The sequence below is a fragment of the Medicago sativa genome, chromosome 4 (genome assembly GCF_051527215.1).
Source record: "Medicago sativa cultivar Bolivia chromosome 4, Bolivia_mono, whole genome shotgun sequence".
NCBI lineage: Eukaryota > Viridiplantae > Streptophyta > Magnoliopsida > Fabales > Fabaceae > Medicago > Medicago sativa.
Genome location: NC_140752.1, coordinates 73,183,263 through 73,207,898, shown reverse-complemented (window position 1 = coordinate 73,207,898; position 24,636 = coordinate 73,183,263). Strand labels below are relative to the sequence as shown.

Below are 24,636 nucleotides of genomic sequence, written 5' to 3'. Positions count from 1 at the left end.
ATCAGAAAAGGGAAATATATACTATACATTCTGAAGAATGTTGTTCAATCTTCATTCAATGCTAGGAAACACTAGTAATTTACCAATATAATTTCATCGGCAGTGAACTGTTGATGAATTTTAATCGGCGGCAATTAACCGTCGATGAATATATACGTTTTTTTTCTGGTGTGTTTCAACCTTGTTTGAAGTGTGAACAACAATTTTCATACATACCTTGCTCTAGATTGGTTAACAAGATTCTTCTTACAGAGAAGAATATGCATTTGCATTTACTTAGGTAACTGCTCTTTACCCAACACATTTTGCTCGCGCCCAACTGAAATACCGCAAATACCCCTGCGTGAGTTAACTCACGCAAGTGTTAAAATTTACGCATCTTAACATGCGTTGCGCAACTTAACTCACACAGAGGTATTTTGGAAAGTTCAGTTGGAAGCGAGCGATTGAAAATTTGGGCTTATATTTAAATTTGGGTTTGATTGGTTTGAACATCACAAAGTGATTTGAAAATTGCTCTTTAAACACCTTTGCTCATTAAAAGGCTAGAAGTACCTCTATTGGATTCTAATTCTCCATCGCTACTTTTTAGACCAGTCCCCGTTCAACAGATTTGACAAATTATTTTTGTTTCTAGTCATACCGGTGGCCGTTGGACCTTGTTGTTTCAAATAGCAAGGTATAACTTTTTAGAGCAGTTCTTATCTAAAAAGTCTTTGTTGTTTCATATTTCCACCAAAGATCATGGTCGATATTGCATGACCGCCGTTAATTCATTTTATTTGGAAACACGTTAATTCACTATGTGGTGGTCATTAATTTGAAAACACGTTGATTCATTTTATTTTTAAGAAATTATAACTTCTTGGTAAAAAAATAATACCGTAGAAAAGATCAATTATTTTCTTAATATCGAACATGAGTGCTCGATCGCTTTTCATTGAAAGCGGTCTCCAAATGTAAATGAAAATAACTAATACAATATTAAAACTCGATCACTCATGTTCAAGAAATAAGACCCGACCAATGATCAAGATTTAGGAACCGATATGTGTAAAACAAGAAACTTTTACACTTTTACTTATAAATAATGCGAATTCAAAGAATTTAATGATAAGGTTGTGAATAATAAGCTTTTTCGATCGATTACACGTTTAACTACTCTAAAAACTCATACTTCACTATTTGAAACAACGAGGCCCCCCATGTGTGACCAAAAACATGGATACTTTGTTGAATCAGTTAAACCGTAATTGATAAAAAATGTAGCATTAAAAAATTATCTCTCAATCACAAGCGAATAGGAATTAGGACCCGATGGAGGTATTTTTAGAATTTTGAAGTGCTTGTTAGCAATTGCAGGTGTTTAAAGAACAATTTTTAAGTCATTTTACCAATTAGGCTTCACTTTGTTCCTCTTAACCCTTAACTGTGGACGTAGGCTATCAAACACTCCTCTGCTCTTAGTTCCATTGTCTTCTTCTATAGAATTGCTTTTCTTCCATCTGTTTTTTCTTAATTCGGTGCAACGTGAGTTAACTCAAGCTGAAAAATGCACCTACGTGAGTTAACTCACGTTAAATATGCACATACGTGAGTTAACTCACCATCAGCTATTTTGACTGGAACGAGCAAAAATAGATGGGAGAAGAGCAATAACCCTTCTTCTATTGGTCGAGTCGGGTCAATATGTTCCATAACATCCATCCCCTCTTCGAAACACACCTTGTCCTCAAGGTGGAAATTTGGGTAAACATGCAAGATGTCTTCGTAGGGTTCCATGTAGCATATCTACCCGTGAAAGTTGGGGCAAGAAGGGGGCAAGGTCAAACCTTCTCACCGAACTTTAGATGAAATGTTTGAGAGTGAATCACTAAAATGTAGATGTATTAGCAATAAAAAAAAATATAGATGTATTATATAGAAGATATAGAGATATATATAAAAAAATATTAATCACATATTATATAATGATTTAACTGTTATTGAATATTTTTATGCATATTCAAAGATTAAACATTGTTTTTATTTTTTCTGAACCAAATTAAGTCTCACGGTTTTTCTCATAGACTAAAATGATCATCACTCTAAAAACTAATTAATCCTCTCAAATTTGAAAGAAAACAAAGAAATAGATAACAAACAATCAAAAGGGAAATAATAATATTGATTCGATATTATTTAATTAATTATACAACATATGATTGATATTTTTTATCTTTTCGCTCTTCTTTTCACTTTTTTTTAATAAGCAAAGATGAGATTTATGCAAAAATGAGATTTGTTAAACAACACAAGAGGCCTACCCCGCACAAGGTGTGCTTAAGGCCACAAAAGGTTAATACAAATTAAATGAGGCCAAAACAATAAAAACAATCCCACGAGAGGAAAAAAAAAGAAACAATTACAAAGTGATTCTCTTGCAAGCAGGGCCGACCCTATGAAATTGGAGGCTCGGCTCTCATAGTAAAAATAAGCCTCTAATAAAAAAAACGCACAATTTTTAAAAAAGATTAATCTTCTATTTAAATTGAAAATAACACTTCTATAATGATTATTAGCCACCGAAATCAAAATTAGCAATTATTTTTACTAAAGACGTGTATTTTAATCTAGAAATAGAAACATGGAACATGATTTTTTTACTTAGAAATTGAAACATGAAACATGTTTATTTTTCTTTTTTGAGCGGAGGTGGGGATATTGAGCAATATTTTTTTTTTTGAGGCCCATCACTTTGGGAGGTCCAACTCGGTTGAACTCTTTGCACTCCCCAAAGAACGGCCCTCCTTGCAGGATAAAGGATGACACCATCATACATGATATAGTTAAAAACAAAAGTTATCATCTTTGCCCTCAACCATAGAAACTGACGTCAACTTAACTTTATCTAGCATCTGGTTTAAATCCAAGACTTTGTTATTGAAGATTCTATTATTCTTTTCTTTCTAAATTGTCTAGACACAAGAAAATAAGAAAATTCACTCTTCGCTTCACTTAATTTTCTTTCCTTCATCTTCTCTTCATCAACCAAACATAGTATAAAAAAAAATAAAGATTTTGTCCCTGCTTATTTTTCTCTAGGTCCAAAAATGACTTTTAATTTTTTCACGGACTATAGTGGGTCTTGCAATTTTTTTTCAGGAGCTTACAGAGTAATTAACAATTGGCTCAATGGCTGCAATTGAGTTAGAGTTTCTTATAGATTCAACCGCAACTAGTGCATCATATTTAATAACTACTGAGATTTTGATCCTTTGCAAGTTGAGGAAGTTTGATTGTAGATGCTTTTATTTATTGGTACAATCCATTTGTAGATGCTGTAGTTTGAAAATTTGTCGTTATCTTTTTTTATTTTATTTTAAAAGCGCAAGTTGGTGTACGTTTTCCTTTAGGCAACAAGTTGTCGTATTTTATTATGTGAATTTTGCACATTTTTGTTGATAAAAACACAACGCATGTTTTGACTTGCACTTGTAGAAATATCATCATCAACGCAGACATGTGTATATTACTATATTTTAGTAAAAGAAGAAGTACAGATTAACCTCCTGCACATCTGGATCCTGTATACGTAAGTCTTCCTGCTTTTTGTTTGAAGTTAAATATATATAATTAAACGTGGGTACGTAAGAAACAAACAATGTGTCGGGTAAAAAATATATTTTATAGAGAGAGTGAAGTCTTGGTCTAAAAGTTTTATTATTCATTAGATTTATTTTAATTTTAAATGAGTGTAAATATAGACAGGTTGTTTTCATAAAATCTTGATTGTTATAAGACTGTCTGTAAATATTTTTTCATACAATGTGAACTCTTGTTAATTAAGATTATTATTGATCAAAGAACACTTGGATAAGATGATAAATGTTTCTTCTATATCTTAATTAGAGGTGTTGAGTTCGAATTTAGTCATGAAAATGCAACAATGTTAAATATCTTGAGAGAGAGTCTTGCGTATAGAGGATACCCGGTCAAAAAACAATTATTATAATAATATTGTTAATTGAATCAATTCCAAAAATCTTCTGTAAGTATTTTGTTATTAATTTGTTAAAATGGTAAGATTTAGTTAATAAAATTATAAAAATTAACTTAATTTACGTTTTAGAAACTAGTTTTACCATTCAAATGTCAAAGTCAATATAACAACATTACCTAAATATTTTTCAACTCCATAAATTTCCCTAAGAATCAAATTCATCAACTCAATAAAAGTTTATGCTCATAATTTTATTAAATAGATCTATAATTTGTCCAAAACTATTTCAAAGATCCTAAGCCTACACGTTTTTGTTGTGAAAAGTTTTTAAAAATCCCCGTTTTCTGCAAGGGCAATTAACAAAGTATTTGTAAGAGTCTTAAGTTACATTTTGGGGTCCAGGGTGTAAATGATAATGCTGATGGTGATGATGAATTTCATATTATAACATGTGCGTTTATGATATGGTGGAGGGTAAAGCCATCATCGATGCATTTGTTTACATCAGTAATCTCAATTCTTGCCATCAAGAATTGATAGATTCACCTAAAAATGTCTATTTTCAACCATGGCTACATTCACTCATGTTTCAGTCACTTTCTAAAGAATCACACACACTAATTTTTTGGATTCAAATCAGGTTCATTGATACAATTTGTTGGATCAAGATTAACATTCATAAACACACTTAGTTTTTAGAGAGAGGGAGGAGAGACTCATTAGAGTGGATTTTATTAAATGTTGAAAACGAACTAAACTTCACACCACACACATAGTTGCACTTATATAAAATGTTTTACGGTGTTAGTTAGTTCCAACTAACTAACTAACTTTACTAACACCGTTTAACTAAAACTAACTATTCTATTGTTTGAATTAATCACATCTGTCGTAACCTCGAATAAACAATACTAGATCGTCTACCCGTGCGGCATGTTTGAATTAATCACATCTGTCGTAACCTCGAATAAACAATACTAGATCGTCTACCCGTGCTGCCGCACGGGTCATAAACATTTAGAAATAATTAAAAATGCAATATCATACATAATACACACATCCAACGAATTGGACAAAAATTGTTGGAACAAAATGTGTTTAACAATAAACCTTAAAGAGTTTTGATGATAACAAGGTATTAAAAATTGTAAATTGGATTAGCTAATATTTGTTCAAGTGTACAGGACCATAATTATAAAGTTACATCATCATTGGTTCTGAATGAGCAAATAAAGAGCTATGGAAACAACAAAAATTTGAAGCTTGGACGCTCCTGAAGGCAACTTGCTCCTGAAGAAAAAGTGCTCCTGAAGTCAAGCTGCTCCTGAAGAAATAGCGCTCCTGAAGTAAGCTGCTCCTGAAGAATAGTGCTCCTGAAGACAAGAGGTCCAGAAGTCACATCATCAGAAGCTGCATCATCAGAAGCTGCAGAAGTCATATCATCAGAAGCTGCATCATCAGAAGCTGCCTCATCAGAAGCCATTTCATCAGAAGCTGAATATCAACTGGATTTGCAAAGAATCAAGAATTGAAGAATTATCAATGCAAAAGCTGTCTATTGGATTCGAAAACACAAACAAAGGATTAGTGGAGCTTGCAACGGTCATTTCAAAGGTGTTTGAAGGCATGTGTTTGCAATTTGGACAAAAGCGTTGACATTGTACTTTGTACGAATTGTACAACCACGTTCTCCACTACTCTGTTTTGTGTCTGCACTTCAAGACAAGAAAACAGCTCCAGAATACGGTCTCGCCTGCATAGATGTTCCTTTGGATAAGGAATGGATTTCAAATTTGTTCTTCATAGGACAACAACCAAATCAGGCAAAAGATCATTGGTGAAAGATCAAGCTTCAACAACGACTCTTTGGTGTGCTGGCAATTTCACAACGTCTCTTTCACACCTCTATATAAAGGAGTGAAGACCTAGAGAATTGGTAATGCAAGAACGCTGAACGAAAGACTCACAAAGATTTTCACAAGTACCAAACCTCTGCTGAAATTGTTCTGCATTCACTTAGAATTTCTGTGTCTCAAAGTCATATCTTAGAAATTCTTAAGTCCATTGAGTCTGTATCTGATTTGTATTGTGAGCACCTCTGATTGTATATCAAGTGTTCAACCTTAAACAATTTTCTGTGTAATTTTGTTTAGTTAGGAAGTCTCTTGCAGTTGTGCTTGAGCAGGAAGTCTCTTGATTGTGTTCTTGAGCAAAGGAAGTCTCTTGCTTGTGTGCTTGAGCATTGGAAGTCTCTTGCTTGTGTGCTTGAGCATTTGTAATCAGATATTACTCATAGTGAAATCTCCTTGGAAGTGCAAGGGGGACTGGACTACTTCCGGATTGTGGAAGGAACCAGTATAATTGCTTTGTGTCGTTCTTCTTCTCTCTCTCTGTTTTATTCCGCTGCATTTAGATTCTGATTATCACTTCAGAAGCTGTCTCACTTAGCTTCTGATCAGTGTGTTCAGTTTTTAGGAGAAACGAAGAATTTTTCTAAAACACAATTCAACCCCCCCTTCTTGTGTTTTTCTCACCTTCAATTGGTATCTAGAGCCTTGGTCTGTTGTGTATCACTTAACCGTGCAACAGTCAAAGATCTGAGAAAAACATGACTACTCCTCCTCCTGATGGTGATACTAGCTATAAAAATGTCTCACATGATTATAGTGATAGTAAGAAAACCAGTGTTGGAAAAGTTCCAAAGTTCAATGGAGATGCTGAAGAGTTCTCTTGGTGGAAGACCAATTTTTACAGTTACATCATGAGCCTAGATGAAGAATTGTGGGATATTCTGGAAGACGGCGTTGGTGGCTTAGTCCTTGATGAAGAAGGAGCTGCTGTGGATAGAAAGAAACATACTCCAGAACTGAGGAAACTTTACAAGAAGCATCATATTATCAGAGGAGCTCTTGTCACTGCCATACCCAAAGCAGAATACATGAAGATGAGTGACAAATCCACTGCTAAAGCTATGTTTGCTTCTCTCTGTTCAAATTATGAAGGGAGCAAGAAGGTCAAAGAAGCAAAGGCTCTCCTGCTTGTACATCAGTATGAGTTATTCAAAATGAAGGATGATGAAACTATTGAGGAGATGTACTCAAGGTTTCAAACCTTAGTTTCTGGTCTACAGATTCTAAAGAAGAGCTATGTTGCTTCTGATCATGTAAGCAAGATACTCAGAAGCTTACCTGCCAGATGGAGACCAAAAGTGACTGCCATTGAGGAAGCTAAAGATTTAAACACTTTAAGTGTCGAAGATCTTGTTAGTTCTCTCAAAGTTCATGAGTTAAGTCTTAATGAACATGAGTCTACTAAGAAGAGTAAATCAATAGCTCTTCCATCCAAAGGCAAGTCATCAAAAGCTCTCAAAGTGGTTGAATCTGAAGAGGAAGAACAGTCAAGTTCAGACTCTGAACCAGATGCTGCTGAAATGGCCATGCTCTCAAACAGACTTCAATATCTGGCCAAGAAGAACAGAAAGTTTCTCTCCAGAAGGGGTAACTCCAGAAGCTCAAGGAAAGAAGATCAGAAGGGATGCTTCAACTGTAAGAAGCCAGGTCACTTCATTGCTGAATGCCCTGATCTTCAAAGAGAAAAGTCAAAGGACAAGTCAAAGAGGTCTACATTCAAACCAAGCAAATTCAAGAAGCAGATTAAGCAGAGTTTAATGGCAACCTGGGATGATTTGGGTAGTGAATCTGGATCTGATAAAGAGGAAGCTGATGAAGATGCAAAGGTAGCTGTTGGGTTGGTAGCAACAGCAACTTCAGAAGCTGGATCAGATTCAGACTCAGAAGATGAAAATGAGGTATATTCCAAAATTCCCAGAGATGAACTTGTTGAGTCACTTAAAGAACTTCTTACACATTTTGAAGTAAGAACCAATGAGTTGAAGGATTTAAAAGAAAAATATGCTGATTTGGTACAACAGCAAAAATCAACTCTATTGGATCTGAAAGCTTCTGAACAGGGACTTAGGGGCTTTGACTTCATGTGTAAAACATATGAAGACCAGCTCAGGTTCTTATGTCAGAAGCTACAAGAAAAGTGTAATGAAAAACCTTTAAGTAATCATGAAATTGCTCTTGAAGACTTCATTATATCTGGCATTGACAGAAGCAGAGTGGCTTCTATGATTTATAGCATTTACAAGAACAATGGCAGAGGAATTGGCTTTCCAGAAGTGAAACTGGAGAAAACCAATCTAAAGTCTTGTTGTGAATGCATCAAGGAAGGTCTGAAAACATTCTTTGTACCAGAAGGGGCTGAGTTGGAAACTGTTGTTCAATCAGAACCTGAAGCTTCTAGTTCTAAGGCTAAGATTACTTCAAAGCCAAAGAACTCTAAGTCAAAGGCTATGATCAAATCTGATTCCAAAACTTCAAAGGTTAGGATCCTGAAAAGATCAGAACCTATTCCTCAGAGTCTGGTGAAACCAAAATCTGGGGTTCTGAAGTCTAAGTTTCAGAAGAAGACAGTTACTGCTTCTGAAGTACCAAAACCTAAGGTGATGGCTAATCAGAAGCAACCCAACTCACAGCACAAGGTACAAGAAGTGAAGAGTAAAGCCTTAAGTACTAACCTTCCAGGACCCATAGAACAATGGGTACCTAAATCTAAAAATGTCAATGATGCAGGTATGTCTAAGAGCAGTGCCAAAGCAAAGATCATGGTACCTAGACAGCGGTTGCTCAAGACACATGACAGGAGACAAGTCCATGTTCCTCAGCCTAACAATGAAAGAGGGAGGAAATGTGAAATTTGGAGGCAACCAGTCAGGCAGGATCATAGGTACAGGAACTATTGGTAATTCCTCTACCTCAATTAATAATGTATGGTTGGTAGATGGTCTTGAACATAACCTTTTGAGCATTAGTCAATTTTGTGATAATGGTTATGATGTGCTTTTTGAAAAACCCAACTGTACAGTAATCAACAAGGAAGACAAATCCATTGTGTTCAAGGGAAAGAGAGTTGACAATGTCTATAAAATCAATTTTTCTGAACTGGCTGATCAGAAGGTGATTTGCCTACTATCAGTGAATGATAAGAAATGGATGTGGCACAGAAGGTTGGGACATGCTAACTGGAGGTTAATCTCTAAGCTTAGTAAGTTACAACTTGTGAAAGGGCTACCAGACATTGACTATCATTCAGATGCACTTTGTGGTGCATGTCAGAGAGGGAAAATTGTGAAATCATCTTTTAAAACCAAAGACATTGTCTCAACCTCAAGACCTTTAGAATTACTCCATATTGATTTATTTGGACCAGTGAGTACTGCATCCTTATATGGAAGTAGATATGGATTAGTCATTGTTGATGATTACAGCAGATGGACTTGGGTGAAATTCATAAAGAGTAAAGATGTTGCGTGTGATGTATTCAGTAGCTTCTGCACTAAAATTCAATCTGAAAAAGAATCAAAAATTTTGAAAGTCAGAAGTGATCATGGTGGAGAATTTGAAAATGAGCCATTTGAAGCTTTTTGTGAAAAACATGGAATTTTCCATGAATTCTCTTCTCCTAGAACACCACAACAAAATGGAGTTGTAGAGAGAAAGAATAGAACTTTACAAGAAATGGCCAGAACCATGATTCATGAAAACAATTTACCAAAACATTTTTGGGCAGAAGCAGTGAATACAGCATGCTATGTTCAAAACAGGATCTATATTAGACCTATTTTGGAGAAAACAGCATATGAACTCTTTAAAGGAAGAAAACCCAATATCTCTTACTTTCATCAATTTGGATGTACTTGTTACATTCTGAACAACAAGCTCTACCTAAAGAAATTTGATGCCAAGGCCCAAAGAGGAATCTTTTTAGGTTACTCTGAAAGGTCAAAGGCATACAGAGTGTATAATTCAGAAACACTCTGTGTTGAAGAATCTATGCACGTTAAATTTGATGACAAGGAGCTTGAAGATAAAACTTCAAAGCAAGGTGAAAGTTTTGCAGAGATACAGGTTCCTGAAGCTACTCCAGAACCTGATCAGATAGCTGAGTCTGACGATAGTCCAGAAGCTGAACCCACATCAGAAGCGCAAAATGAAACTGCTTCTGATGAAGCACAAGATGGCTCACATCAAGAAGATCCTCCCAGAAACACATTCAAACACAAGTCTTCACATCCTGAGGAGCTAATCATTGGAAACAAAGATAGTCCAAGAAGAACAAGATCACATTTCAGACAAGAAGAGTCAATGATTGGACTAATCTCAATGATTGAACCTACAACAGTTGATGAAGCACTTTCAGATGATGGATGGATCCTAGCTATGCAAGAAGAGTTGAATCAATTTCAAAGAAATGATGTGTGGGATCTGGTACCCAAACCTCAGCACAAGAACATTATTGGAACAAAATGGGTATTCAGAAACAAGCTGAATGAGCAAGGTGAAGTAACAAGAAACAAAGCAAGGCTTGTTGCACAAGGGTATAGTCAACAAGAAGGCATTGATTACACTGAAACGTTTGCTCCAGTTGCAAGATTGGAAGCAATCAGGTTACTTCTTTCCTATGCAGTTAATCATGGCATAATATTATATCAGATGGATGTCAAGAGTGCATTTCTCAATGGTGTCATAGAAGAAGAAGTGTATGTTAAGCAACCTCCTGGATTTGAGGATATTAAATATCCTGACCATGTTTTTAAACTGAAGAAATCACTATATGGCTTGAAACAAGCTCCCAGAGCTTGGTATGATAGACTAAGTAATTTCTTAATCAAAAATGATTTTAAGAGAGGACAGGTTGACACTACACTCTTCAGAAGGACCCTTGGGAAAGATATTCTTGTTGTGCAAATATATGTTGATGATATAATATTTGGTTCTACTAGTGCATCTCTTTGCAAGGAATTTTCTGAGTTAATGCAGGATGAATTTGAAATGAGCATGATGGGAGAGCTGAAGTTCTTCCTTGGCATTCAAATCAATCAATGCAAAGATGGAGTCTATGTTCATCAATCAAAGTACACAAAGGAGCTTCTGAAGAAGTTCAAACTTGAAGATTGTAAAGTGATGAACACTCCAATGCATCCTACGTGCAACCTGAGCAAAGAAGATGAAGGAGCTAAAGTAGATCAGAAGCTGTATAGAGGTATGATTGGTTCTTTGTTATACCTCACTGCATCTAGGCCAGATATTTTATTCAGTGTATGCTTGTGTGCAAGATTCCAATCAGATCCTAGAGAATCTCATATGACTGCTGTCAAGAGAATCTTCAGGTATTTGAAGGGAACAACTAATCTTGGACTCCTTTATAGGAAATCCTTAGATTATAAGCTAATTGGATTCTGTGATGCTGATTATGCTGGTGATAGGATTGAAAGAAAATCAACCAGTGGCAATTGTCAATTTCTGGGTGATAATCTTATATCCTGGGCTAGCAAAAGACAAACAACTATTGCTATGTCTACAGCAGAAGCAGAATACATTTCAGCTGCAAGTTGTTGTACACAACTACTTTGGATGAAACATCAGTTGGAAGATTATCAGATAACTGCTAACAGTATTCCCATTTATTGTGATAATACTGCTGCTATTTGTTTGTCTAAAAATCCAATTTTGCATTCAAGAGCTAAGCACATTGAAATCAAACACCATTTTATCAGAGATTATGTTCAAAAAGGAATTTTAGATATACAATTCATTGATACTGAAAATCAATGGGCTGATATATTTACTAAGCCTTTAACTGTTGAAAGATTTGATTTTATAAAGAAAAATTTGAACATGCACTTCGTGTCTGATTAAATGTTTGCTTGCTCCTGAATAGGATTTTAGGTTCTGAAGTTAGTTCAGAAGCAGTAGTCCATCAGAAGCTCTTTATTGAGGTTCTGAGGAAAACTCGCTTCTGATGATGACATCAGCATCTGAAGTCCAGAAGCTGGATTTGTTGCTTCTGAATAGTTGAATAAGTGGAAACGTTGGGAGTTACTTTTTAAAGTAACTTCTGGCCCACTAACTTGGTAGTTACTCTGTGAACTTCTTACGTGGCCTGTATGTGTTGGTGTATAACTAAAAAGGGCAATGATGATTTAATAGCTATGAAAGTACTTTTCACGCGCCCCCAATTTTGTCATTAATGTTATGTTTGTTTGTCTCTTTTGAATTGCAATCGTTTTACTTTTAACACTTTGTCAATTCACACACTACTCACTCACAACAAACACATTTGCTCTCAAACCGTTTGCGAAGTAAGCGCATTCTCTCAACCTTAGAACCCTAAAAATCTTCATCTTCTTCAAATCTTCGTCAATCATCAAATGGCATCATCAAGCTCGCAACGAAAAGATTCAGTATCTACTTCAAGAATGGTCCCTGAATATGACTACAGAGGAAGAAGCATGAAATTGGAAGAATGGGATTTGCAAGTTCAGATAGAGAATCCAGTGGACTTTGATTCTCTGAATTTTCATAGGTGTTCTATCAGAAGCTACTATGAAGAGCAAGGACTCATGGATTATTTCAGAATGTTGAATGGACCAACATATGAAGCTCTGGTTAGACACTTCTGGGTAAGAGCAAAATTTTACAACAAAGCGGCATCCTTATCTGAGGAAAGTCAAATGGTGCTAATGTATCCTGAATTAGAAGGGAAAACAAGAGAAGAAATGGGTCTTGCGCCATTTGTTGAAGATGAAATCAGGTCCAGCATCTGTGGTATTCCAATAAGAATTGCACAATGGCACATAGAGTATGTTCTCAAGGCTGCAGCCTCTGGATACTACTCTGGAATTGATCTTTCAGATGCTGCTGAAAAACGCATTTGGAAAAAGCAAGCCAACTTGGTGATTTACAATTCTGAGAAGGAGAAGAAATATGCTGAATTGAGCATGGAAACCAAGATGCTTCTGAAGATTCAGAATGAGACCCTGTTTCCAAGTGGTGACTGTGTGAAGCCAAATCTAGCTCAGAAGGTCCTTCTCCAGCACTTCATCAAGAAGGAAAAGGTGAATGTGCCCAAATACATGTTCAAGTACTTGGTAGAGTGTTTGAAACAGAGTCAGCTACTGGATAAACCCTTGGTTCCTTATGGAAGACTCCTCTCAGAGATATTCTATCAAGGAGGTATCTTGGACAGTCTCAGTCAATCTCAAGGCTTCACAGATCAGCTACTTGACACAAAAACTGGAAAATTCATTAATGCTCATACTCTCTTGAATATGAAGCTAATCAGTGAAGTCACCAAACTTCAAACTGATTTAAGTGAATCATTTGTTAAGTCTGATCTTATGAAGGACTTTCCACCCATCTGCAAGAAGGATCCCATTGAAGTGCAGATGTACTATATCAAGGAACATTTTGAGGCAACCAATGAGAGAATCAGATTGGAAGATATTCCAGAGGAAATGTATGGTGGTGCTCTGCCACGAGCCAGAGGCAGAAAGTCAAAAAGGAAGATGACTGCAGAGCAATATCTAGAGGTTGAACAACCTACTAAAAAGGCAAAAGTTGCTGCTGACAAGCTCAAAATTGGTAGTTCATCAGTACCTTCTATTGAAGAAGCCATTGAAGACATGGACTCCAGGATGATCATGGGTGTTGACATTTCTCTTGATCAACCTGCTATACCAAAGAGGAAGAGAAAGCCAGCCTTGAGGAGAACCAAGGATTTTCCTCATATCACCTTAAGAGCTCAAGCTGCTTCTGATTTGAAGTTAAAAGAGTTACAAGAGAAGAAAGCAGCCGCTGAAAAAGTTTTGGAAATTGCTGCTGAGCTACGAGAGTCTGTAGTTTCAGAAGCCAAGCAACTGTTGCAGGTGTCCAGTGAATCTGCTAAAGAGGATTCTGATCCTGAACCAGAAAAGGTAATTAATATATCTTCAGATTCCGCATCCGCATCATTATCAGATTCTGATGATTCTGATGATGATGTACCCCTAGCTCAACTTTTTCAAAAACCAGTAAAAAGCCAATCAACATCAACCAAAACCAACGATAAGCCCTCTTCGTCAACTTCTTATGAACCAGTTGGCCATATAATTAATGAGAAGTTAGCTGAACTGACTGAGCAGAGAGAAAGAGTCATTGATTCTATCTTTCGCCTTAACCCTCAACCCCTTTGCATTCAACCTCTCAACATGATTCCTCCTGAAAATGTTGAGTCCACCTCAGAAAAAGCCTCTGAAACAACTCCAGAAGCAGCTGCTTCTGAAAATGTTGTTTCAGAAAACCCTCATCAACAAACACCTGAACCACAAAAACCCACAACACCCCCACAATCACCAATAGCCATCACTGACCCCCAACTCAACACTCAAACAACAACTTCACCACAACAACCACCATCTGAAACTGAATTTCAACCTTTACCTGAACACTCTCCTGAACCAACTCCCATGGATGTTGACATCTCTCTAGTCAATGTTCAAGCCTCAACCTCCACCACACACATTGATTCTGACCAGCCCTCATCTTCTAACACACAAACATACCTTACCATTCCAGTTCCTAACCCTATTCAAGATTTAGAAATCAGTGATTCTGATCTTGAAATCCTTGAACATCCACCCACAAACATCCTGGAATCTGGATATATCGATTCTGAGTTTCTGACAATCTTGAGTCAGATGCACAATCTGGTGGATCAAAGAAGGACGATTGATCTCACAGGTGCATATGAAGACTCCTGGGCATCACTTCAGAACAGGGCAGCTGAGCTTATTGAAGAGATCAAGGCCAAATGCATCAGAGTCAAGCAAGCTTCATTCAGAAGGGTAATGGAGCATGTGAATCAGAGTCTGAGAGTAAGAAGCTCTACACTGCTCTTGGCAAACCAGCCTTTCTTCTTTGAAACGGATTACTTGACCAGAGAAGCAAGGCTGTGTAAGCTTCTGAAGAAACAGATGGCACAGCAGCAGCAAGAAGCTAAAGAAAGGGAACAAGCTCTTCTTCAGAGGCAACAACAACTTGAAGAATTGTTGAAGAAGAAGATTGAAGAAATGGAAGAGATGAAGAAACAACAACAAACCAACCCTTAGTTGCACACCCTTGTGTTTTTCTTTGTTTGTTGTTTGTTTTATTTTCTTAGTCCTTGCTTCTGAAATCATCTTGTCTTATTTCTTTTGCTTCTGAATGCTTACTGATTCTGACTGTTTAGCTGCTTCTGACAATTGAATATACATGATTTTTTGCTCTGATTTATTTAGTTCATTGCTTAATATACTCTCTCACGTTTGAGTTTTTCTCATATCTTTTTGTCTTTTGTGCTTAGATTTATTTTAATTTTTTGATAATGACAAAAGGGGGAGTATATGTGACAAGTATTTAAAGGCTCTGAGCCCCATTAATGGCATTTGAAATTTTTGAAAAACTTCTATCTTTTTACCTTATTGGTATAAGCTATGAATGAACGAAGGAGTATCAAAATTCAAGTAAAGTTAATTGAACCATTCTTCTTATCTATAAGTTAATTCTTTCAATGATTCAATTTTGCTTTTAAGCTCTGATAATAATTATTGCGCGCAAAATGAATTTAATTAACCTGGATAGAACTTAGGGGGAGCTTACAAACCTCACCTTAAAGACTATCAGACTCAGGGGGAGTTTGAGCTTACAAACCTCAGATTCTGAGCTTACAAACCTCAGAACCCCAAAGTCAACTTGTTAATTAGATTAACAACAATTGATCAATTTTAAATACTTTTGTTTGTCATCATCAAAAAGGGGGAGATTGTTGGAACAAAATGTGTTTAACAATAAACCTTAAAGAGTTTTGATGATAACAAGGTATTAAAAATTGTAAATTGGATTAGCTAATATTTGTTCAAGTGTACAGGACCATAATTATAAAGTTACATCATCATTGGTTCTGAATGAGCAAATAAAGAGCTATGGAAACAACAAAAATTTGAAGCTTGGACGCTCCTGAAGGCAACTTGCTCCTGAAGAAAAAGTGCTCCTGAAGTCAAGCTGCTCCTGAAGAAATAGCGCTCCTGAAGTAAGCTGCTCCTGAAGAATAGTGCTCCTGAAGACAAGAGGTCCAGAAGTCACATCATCAGAAGCTGCATCATCAGAAGCTGCAGAAGTCATATCATCAGAAGCTGCATCATCAGAAGCTGCCTCATCAGAAGCCATTTCATCAGAAGCTGAATATCAACTGGATTTGCAAAGAATCAAGAATTGAAGAATTATCAATGCAAAAGCTGTCTATTGGATTCGAAAACACAAACAAAGGATTAGTGGAGCTTGCAACGGTCATTTCAAAGGTGTTTGAAGGCATGTGTTTGCAATTTGGACAAAAGCGTTGACATTGTACTTTGTACGAATTGTACAACCACGTTCTCCACTACTCTGTTTTGTGTCTGCACTTCAAGACAAGAAAACAGCTCCAGAATACGGTCTCGCCTGCATAGATGTTCCTTTGGATAAGGAATGGATTTCAAATTTGTTCTTCATAGGACAACAACCAAATCAGGCAAAAGATCATTGGTGAAAGATCAAGCTTCAACAACGACTCTTTGGTGTGCTGGCAATTTCACAACGTCTCTTTCACACCTCTATATAAAGGAGTGAAGACCTAGAGAATTGGTAATGCAAGAACGCTGAACGAAAGACTCACAAAGATTTTCACAAGTACCAAACCTCTGCTGAAATTGTTCTGCATTCACTTAGAATTTCTGTGTCTCAAAGTCATATCTTAGAAATTCTTAAGTCCATTGAGTCTGTATCTGATTTGTATTGTGAGCACCTCTGATTGTATATCAAGTGTTCAACCTTAAACAATTTTCTGTGTAATTTTGTTTAGTTAGGAAGTCTCTTGCAGTTGTGCTTGAGCAGGAAGTCTCTTGATTGTGTTCTTGAGCAAAGGAAGTCTCTTGCTTGTGTGCTTGAGCATTGGAAGTCTCTTGCTTGTGTGCTTGAGCATTTGTAATCAGATATTACTCATAGTGAAATCTCCTTGGAAGTGCAAGGGGGACTGGACTACTTCCGGATTGTGGAAGGAACCAGTATAATTGCTTTGTGTCGTTCTTCTTCTCTCTCTCTGTTTTATTCCGCTGCATTTAGATTCTGATTATCACTTCAGAAGCTGTCTCACTTAGCTTCTGATCAGTGTGTTCAGTTTTTAGGAGAAACGAAGAATTTTTCTAAAACACAATTCAACCCCCCTTCTTGTGTTTTTCTCACCTTCAAAAATGACATTAATACAACCTTCTGAAAACTTCTTTATATGACATTTGTAGTAGTATCAATGCAATAACCATTTTCGTCGGTTAACAAAATCTTCAAACCATTTCTTGGCGTAACCCTCGACACTGCAACGTATAATTGACCATGCAAGAAGATTGGTTGTGTAAGATATATGCCAATTTGCATGAGTGACCGCCCCGGACATTTGTTAATGATCATTGCAAAACAAACAGATATAGAAAACTGCCTCATCCATCATCCATGACTTTTTGCATCAATTGTAGACAAAACAAAGTGGATCAGTTGGTACTCACTTACTCGACCAGCTAAAAAGATTAATTTTTCCATAACATATATTAATATGAACTCATAGCGTTCCTAACAGACTCTAAATTATTTACAACGATCCAATTTACAACAATAAGTATTACTATTTACACAAAGTAGTATGAAGCAACATGTCATAAGCATTCTCCATAAGACAGTCGTCATGATGGATCAAATTTTTCTCTACCACCAAAAATCATTTGATGTTATTGAAAAAAAATAAAGAATGAACCATTTTTTTTAAAAAAAAAAAGAAGCATAAAATGTAAAACCTTTCTTGTCATTTTTCAACAATAAAATTATATTCAGTAACTATCTCAAGGTTTATGTAATGTAGTAACTTGTAGATAATGACATTCCAAATAATACACTAACAATCTGAACATTGACCACCTAAAGCCAAAACAACGCTCGCACACACCAACACTCAAAAATAAAAATGGCACTATAGTCCAAATAGATTTCGTGCGACCAGGACACTAAATCAATGAAGCAGAACACCAGACTCCAATAATAAAATTTGTTGCAGCATATGACATAAACACCACACAATAGAAGCAAAACTGCACGAAAACCTGCTACAGCTGAGGTGAACCAAACTAGATTACTCCAACGCAAAACTGAAACGCAGCAAAGGCTAGAAGAACAACCGAGTAGCAGCCGCCACACCTCACAATTCTGAAACAATGCTAAAAGCCACAAAGAACTCATGTTTTGAAAAGAAGAGAAATACTATATTTTCTTTGAAAGGGGTGAAATAATAATTGGCTCTGAACAAAACATCCATTTATATCCAATTGAGTCATTAATGGACTATAACCATCTTATTTTCTTGCTTTGACAACGAAAAGGAAAATAAGGGCACCCTATAATAATATTCAAAAGAATATTCCACAAAATAAGTAGTGAAGGCTTATTGAGAAAAAAGCAAATCAATTGCTTTAAGAAAGGCAACCTTTAGTAAACATTGATTTGATGATAGTTTATGAATTAAAGACAGTAAACTAAATGAAGTATGAATTAAAGACAGTATACTAAACGAAGAATTGTGATTACTAATAAGAAACATACCATATACTAATAGTAACGATTCACATTTTCATGTTAAACATTAAGTATGCACAGCACAACAATCAAGAGAGAAAAAAGTCATATTCCATACGACCATGAAAAATTCGCTTTGGAGATATTACGATCACTAATACCAACTATGTTTTCCATACATCTAGAAGATCATAATCAGATGGCAGCTTGATATAGGACTTTCAACAATAGAAAAAAAAAACACACACACGGATTAAAAGGAAACCTCAAATAACATTCCTTCGGCCAGCCAAAGTCAGTTAGTCAAACCTACAATTGATAGTAGTAAGAACTCCCAAATTAAAAAAAAAATGCAGATGCACACGCAGGAAAATTCTCCAATTCTTTAATTTTCTACTAAACATGAGTGTGACTCTTACTGTGCACTATTCATGGCAAAATCAAATAAGAGAAGCAAATTCATACTAATATATGGTGCGAGTCCGTAAGCTTTTCAAGGGTGCAGAAAAGGAAAGGTTAACATGAACAAAAGCTTGTGTGCCAAAGAACCTTAAACTCCCACTGCCAATATAACTAAATATGCAGAAAATTTATACAACAGAGAAAATAGTCCAACCCCAAAAACTACAACAAATATACCCAAAATTGGACCTAATGATGGCTACAAACACTATCACAGCATATATAAATCATCAAAACTAAAAACAATACTATAAAGTCATGATCACAATAAAGATCAAATTTATCTATAGTTAGATGCGTAATAGTCGTCTTTAAAATGTCAACTTAAAATATAATAAAGAATTGAATACAAACTGCATAAAAACTCGTATGCCCCCCCATTATAAATGTCACGGTAAGGAAACTTCTCATGCTTAAAATAGAGTATATCAATATCACACGGTAAAATTACAGAAATTGAAAACCAACGTGAATAAGCTAAAGATTGAAGAATAGAAAGAAAAAAATATTTGTTTTAAAAATGAGCAAATGATTTAATCCACATGCAAGAAACTATCACAAATCAACTTAAGTAAAAGTAAGAAACAATCAAAAAAGTGAAATTTGAGAAGTAAACCAACTCAGAGATAAACAACGACAACAAAAAACTAAACCAAAACCTAAAAAAAAATGCAAGAATTATACCATTGTGAAACATACCATCACTGTGACCTGCTGTAGGTAATCACCACTGCAAAAATTGTCACCGTGAGCTACCGCAACATTGAGCCAAAGCAGTAAATCACCAGCGCGTAAGCTATCAGAGCGAACTTTCTGCCAACAATATGGATTTTTTAGAAACTTCCTTTCAGAAAGGAAAGAATAAAAACCAAGATAGATGGAACAATAAAAAAGATGGATTAAAGAAGCAAACAAAATGCACAGTTTTACAATTAAAAACTTAAAACCCATTACCATAAAGATACTCTTTAGCATCGAAGAACTCTAACTGAGAAATTCAACCCAAAATAGTTTTGTAATTGTATGCTCACTTATTTTGCACATTACTTCTTTTTTCTCAAATTTCAACACCTGAACGACCAATTCATTCTACAAATTTCAAAACAATTGGCATCTAATACTTTTCAAACCAAACCATAGAATAACATTGCATCCACCTCTACCTTTCTCTAGCTACCTTTACCTGTTTAAAACGCAATATAAATAAAATGTACACCTGAAACATACTGAGGGAAAATGTTTCTAGGAAAATTCCACATACAATATTATCAAATAAGAAGACTGAATTAATTTAGAGTTCAAAGCAGTGGTACAATGATTGGTCGTGTTTTAAAAGCCATATACATGAATAAGTAAATCATGTGCTTTTTGAAAGTAAAACATAGGAGAATGGGATCTGCGAAAGACTCCTTGATGTCATTAACATTTGTAGCTGCTGAAGGAATCTTACTTACTCTTTTGCTACAATGTTCACCATGATATAATAAACATGATTACATTATATCAGGGGAAACAATTCGAACAAAATCACACCGATATTCAAAAAAGAAATATTGTAGATTCACACATAAACATCTACAATACTTCATTTTCTGCATGTGTGTGTGAAAATTGAAATGGCTGACAAAATTGAACAAAGAAAAACTGGATCTAAAATGGTGCAAATGCCTAATTAACAAAGAATAACTGTAATAGACAATCTCAAGGTGAAGGGTGTTTGATCCAAGCCAGCAAGTAAACTAAAATATTAACACAAAAAGTTGCTTAGATGTGGGTGTGAAGCGCAGCAAGGCGTAAATAGTGATGTTAAAATGACAAAAAAAAACCAGAGAACAACAACAAATTCATTACCTTGAATCGATGCCGGAACCAAGAGAGATGAGGGAGAGAGTGGAACAGAAAAGCGACACAGCGTTGGGAGACCACCGTAGCTGCAAGGTCGTGGAGAGAGGGAGAGCTGACCGCAAGTAGCGACTGAAGCTAGGTGGAATTCAAAAGGTTGTACAGAAAAAAGAAGAAAGGGTACCTTGTATAAATCAATTTGTAGAGGAGACAATAAACAACATGTGAGGCAGAAGATGGGAGAGGCAGCGTTGCCGACGGGAAAGTGTAGAGGCGGTGTGTTGAGGTTGAGGCCAATGACCATGTGAGGGCAGGCGGTGGTGGACAGAGAGAAGCTTGAGGAAGAGAGAAAGCAGCGCTTGAATGACAGAGAGAAAGCCTTGGAAATTACATGCTAGAAGGGAATCTTCCCTATGCACGTGAATCAAATTTCAAGGAGTGAGATTTGATCAACAGCTGATATGATAACCTCCCCTAATTACAATGATCTAACGGCTGATATGAATCGCTTTCTGTTGTGAAAAGTTTTTAAAAATCCCCGTTTTCTGCAAGGGCAATTAACAAAGTATTTGTAAGAGTCTTAAGTTACATTTTGAGGTCCAGGGTGTAAATGATAATGCTGATGGTGATGATGAATTTCATATTATAACATGTGTGTTTATGATATGGTGGAGGGTAAAGCCATCGTCGATGCATTTGTTTACATCAGTAACCTCAATTCTTGCCATCAAGAATTGATAGATTCACCTAAAAATGTCTATTTTCAACCATGGCTACATTCACTCATGTTTCAGTCACTTTCTAAAGAATCACACACACTATTTTTTTGGATTCAAATCAGGTTCATTGATACAATTTGTTGGATCAAGATTAACATTCATAAACACTGTTGTTTTTGGATTTCCAAACTATTGTATTTGGATTTCCAAATTCTATTATCTACCGAAGTTGTTACTAGGTTGAGTCACGACCAGGTCGCTCTCTTTAAGACGTTTCGTGGCACTACCCAAAGTTGTCCAAGGCAGACTATCAACCACGCCGCCTCCAGGATAAAACAAGCCCAGCTACAACTGTGCGGTTAACTACTGCACCGTAGAAAACCGTTCGAGAATTACACCCTCAAATATGGTACTAAGACCACTCTTTAATACTGAAACCACTTTAATATGGTATTATTATCATTCTATTATGGTGCTAAGACCACTCAAATATGGTGTTTCCACCATTCTAACCCTTAAGTTCTCCAAACTATCAATATGGTACTGTGACCACTCAAATATGGTGTTACCACCATTTCTCCTCAAATAGAAAAATATTGTTATAATAGTTATATACTGTTAAGATCATTCTTGATTCCGACGGGACATTATTATTCCAAATAGGGACTATGATCTTAAAAGTACTCTTTATTCTGAAGGGACATATATTACCGAAGGGACTATGAACTTAAGACCATTCTTAATTCCGAAGGGACATTAAACCGAAAAGGGACTATGGTCTTAAGAACACTCTTAATTCCGAAGGGACAGAAAGGAGTAGAAAAAGGAGAAGGACTTGTCAAACAAGTCGAAGGAGGGAGAAGAGATGAAAGACTCGTCAACACAAGTCAAAAAAGGGAGAAGAGAGAAAGAGTTCCCGACAACTCAATGAAACTCTTTGGTGTGTGGAATGTATTGTGTGAGCTCTCTATTTATAGAAAAAATTCACAACTAATAAGTGAGAAACTTTGGGAACAAGTAATACATTACTTTGTCATTAAGTAATTCACATATTAGATCTAATACAAAAATATCTCAATTGAGTACCAAAATATATTATATTTAGTACAAAAATATTTTAGCAAAACTTGGGGACTAAGAAAGCACTTTCTAATAATGATTAAATTAATTATTTAATTTATCATTTCCAAATAATAAAATATATATCAATATATATTTTTCTCTAGTGCTTATGTACCCCCATTAATTAGAGGTACACCCCCACTATAAACACTACTAATGTGTGTGTTCCATCCGATGTGGGACTTCCACTTTTTTCAATTCACACAACACTAGTTCTACCCAACATGGGAATTTGTGTTTAGTCTTTTTACTCAATTTCCACACATGTTCCAACAAACACACTTAGTTTTGGGAGAGAGGGAGGAGAGACTCATTAGAGTGGATTTTATTAAATGTTGAAAACGAACTAAACTTCACACCACACACATAGTTGCACTTATATAAAATGTTTTACGGTGTTAGTTAGTTCCAACTAACTAACTAACTTTACTAACACCGTTTAACTAAAACTAACTATTCTATTGTTTGAATTAATCACATCTGTCGTAACCTCGAATAAACAATATTATTTTAGCAAACACACAAATGAAGAAAGAAATAAAAGATAAAAACTAAAAGAATTAGATAATATGTTTTTACTTTTTTTTTGGGGTGAGGAAATTAGGAAAATATATTAGATTAATTGAGATACTATTTGTTCTAAAAAAGAGAATGGTGGTTTGCGGGTTCGGATGATAAGAGAATTTAATTTGGTGTTACTTAGTAAATGGTGTTGGAGATTGAAGATTGAGAATAGAAGTTTGTGGTATAGAACTTTAGTAGCGCGATACCGTGAGATTGGATGGTGTATTGCTGATGGGGGAAAAAGTAGCTCAGTTTGGTGGAACAATTTGAATAACATTATGAGTGGGGCAGTAGTGGGAGTTGGTCATTGGTTTGATGATAATGTTAGGTGTGAGGTGGGAGATGGCTCTCAAACTTTATTTTGGTGGGTTCCCTGACTTGATGGGGGATGTTAATGATTAGATTTGATCGGCTTTTTGATCTAGCTGATAATAAAATAGTGATCTTGGGTGGGGAGGAGTATGGAGAGGTCTGGAATTGGAGGCAGATGTTATTAGCGTGGGAGGAAGAGCAGGTGAGGGAGTGCAACGATCTTTTAATTAACAATGTTTTGCAGCCTCATGTTCATGACAGTTAGATTTGGCATTTACATGCTTCGAAGAAATACAATGTTACAAGCAATGTTCCACAAATCGAGTGTTAACACTCAGAGTTTACCGAGTTTACGTTTTTATGTACCAAAATCGTGTTAACTCTGTGGTAAACTCGGTTTCTGGTAAAATCGGAAGGTTTGACGAGTTTGACCGAGTTAACACTCAGTAAACTCGTGTAAACTCGACCGAGTTTACATCCAAAAAAAAAATTGGCCCTTTTTTGGGCCCATTTTTTTCAAAACTCAACTCCTTTTCTACAAACTCAAAGATTGAAACGTTTACTGAATACAGTAACACGTTCCTGAAATGAAACGTTTCTTTTTCTTTCTTCTCTGAGTTCTCAAACCATGAACATGAGAGCACATACCAGTTAGAGTTGCGATTCCGACGGTGGAAATTCAGATTTCGACGCTAGTGATTGCGACGACGGTTAGGGTTACGGTGGTGGTGTTTGTTGACCATTTGAAGAAATTAACTAGTTTATTTTTTAGATAGTTTTATTAACAACTTGATGAACTTGTGAAACTTGCTTTTTTGGATGGAAGACTTATGAAACTTATGATTTTGTGCGTTAATTTTTGTATTTTGATGCTAAGTTGAGCATAACTTTTTATTATGGTAGTTTGGTATAATTTGTCTTTGTAATTAAGTCATATTTTGCACTATTGACATATTTACGATATTATATTAGCTTATATATGTCTTGCATATAATAAATTTTATATAATTTTAATTTTAGGTAAACTCGTATGAGTTTACCTAGGCAAAACGAGTTGAGGTAAACTCTCAAGTTGTAAAACCTTGGTTACAAGTGCTTATCACTACTTGTTTTCCTCGAA

The 24,636-nt window shown here is 35.8% G+C and overlaps 1 protein-coding gene and 1 long non-coding RNA gene across 7 annotated transcripts in view; one reads left to right on the top strand and one right to left on the bottom strand.

Moving 5' to 3' along the window:
• Positions 1-3,473: 3,473 nt before the first annotated feature.
• Positions 3,474-24,636, top strand: part of LOC146931662 (MLO-like protein 6) — a 30,202-nt gene continuing 9,039 nt past the window's right edge. For 2 of the 3 annotated variants that reach the window (XM_085703213.1, XM_085703214.1), the window contains exon 1: positions 3,477-3,574. The gene's annotated coding sequence lies outside the window, so the exon portion shown is untranslated. Of the gene's footprint in view, positions 3,575-24,636 lie in introns of all 3 variants that reach the window. The other variant, XM_085703215.1, reaches the window with a different exon arrangement.
• Positions 17,735-24,636, bottom strand: LOC146931663 (uncharacterized). 4 transcript variants are annotated; one of them, XR_015006792.1, is made up of 4 exons: positions 20,809-24,631; positions 19,912-20,696; positions 19,657-19,770; positions 17,735-18,140 (listed from the first exon to the last, which is right to left on the bottom strand). It is a non-coding gene; the product is annotated as an uncharacterized LOC146931663 (long non-coding RNA). The 4 variants fall into 4 exon arrangements; XR_015006790.1 differs by having other exon boundaries at positions 17,735-19,770; positions 20,809-24,636; XR_015006793.1 differs by lacking the exon at positions 19,912-20,696 and having other exon boundaries at positions 20,809-21,641.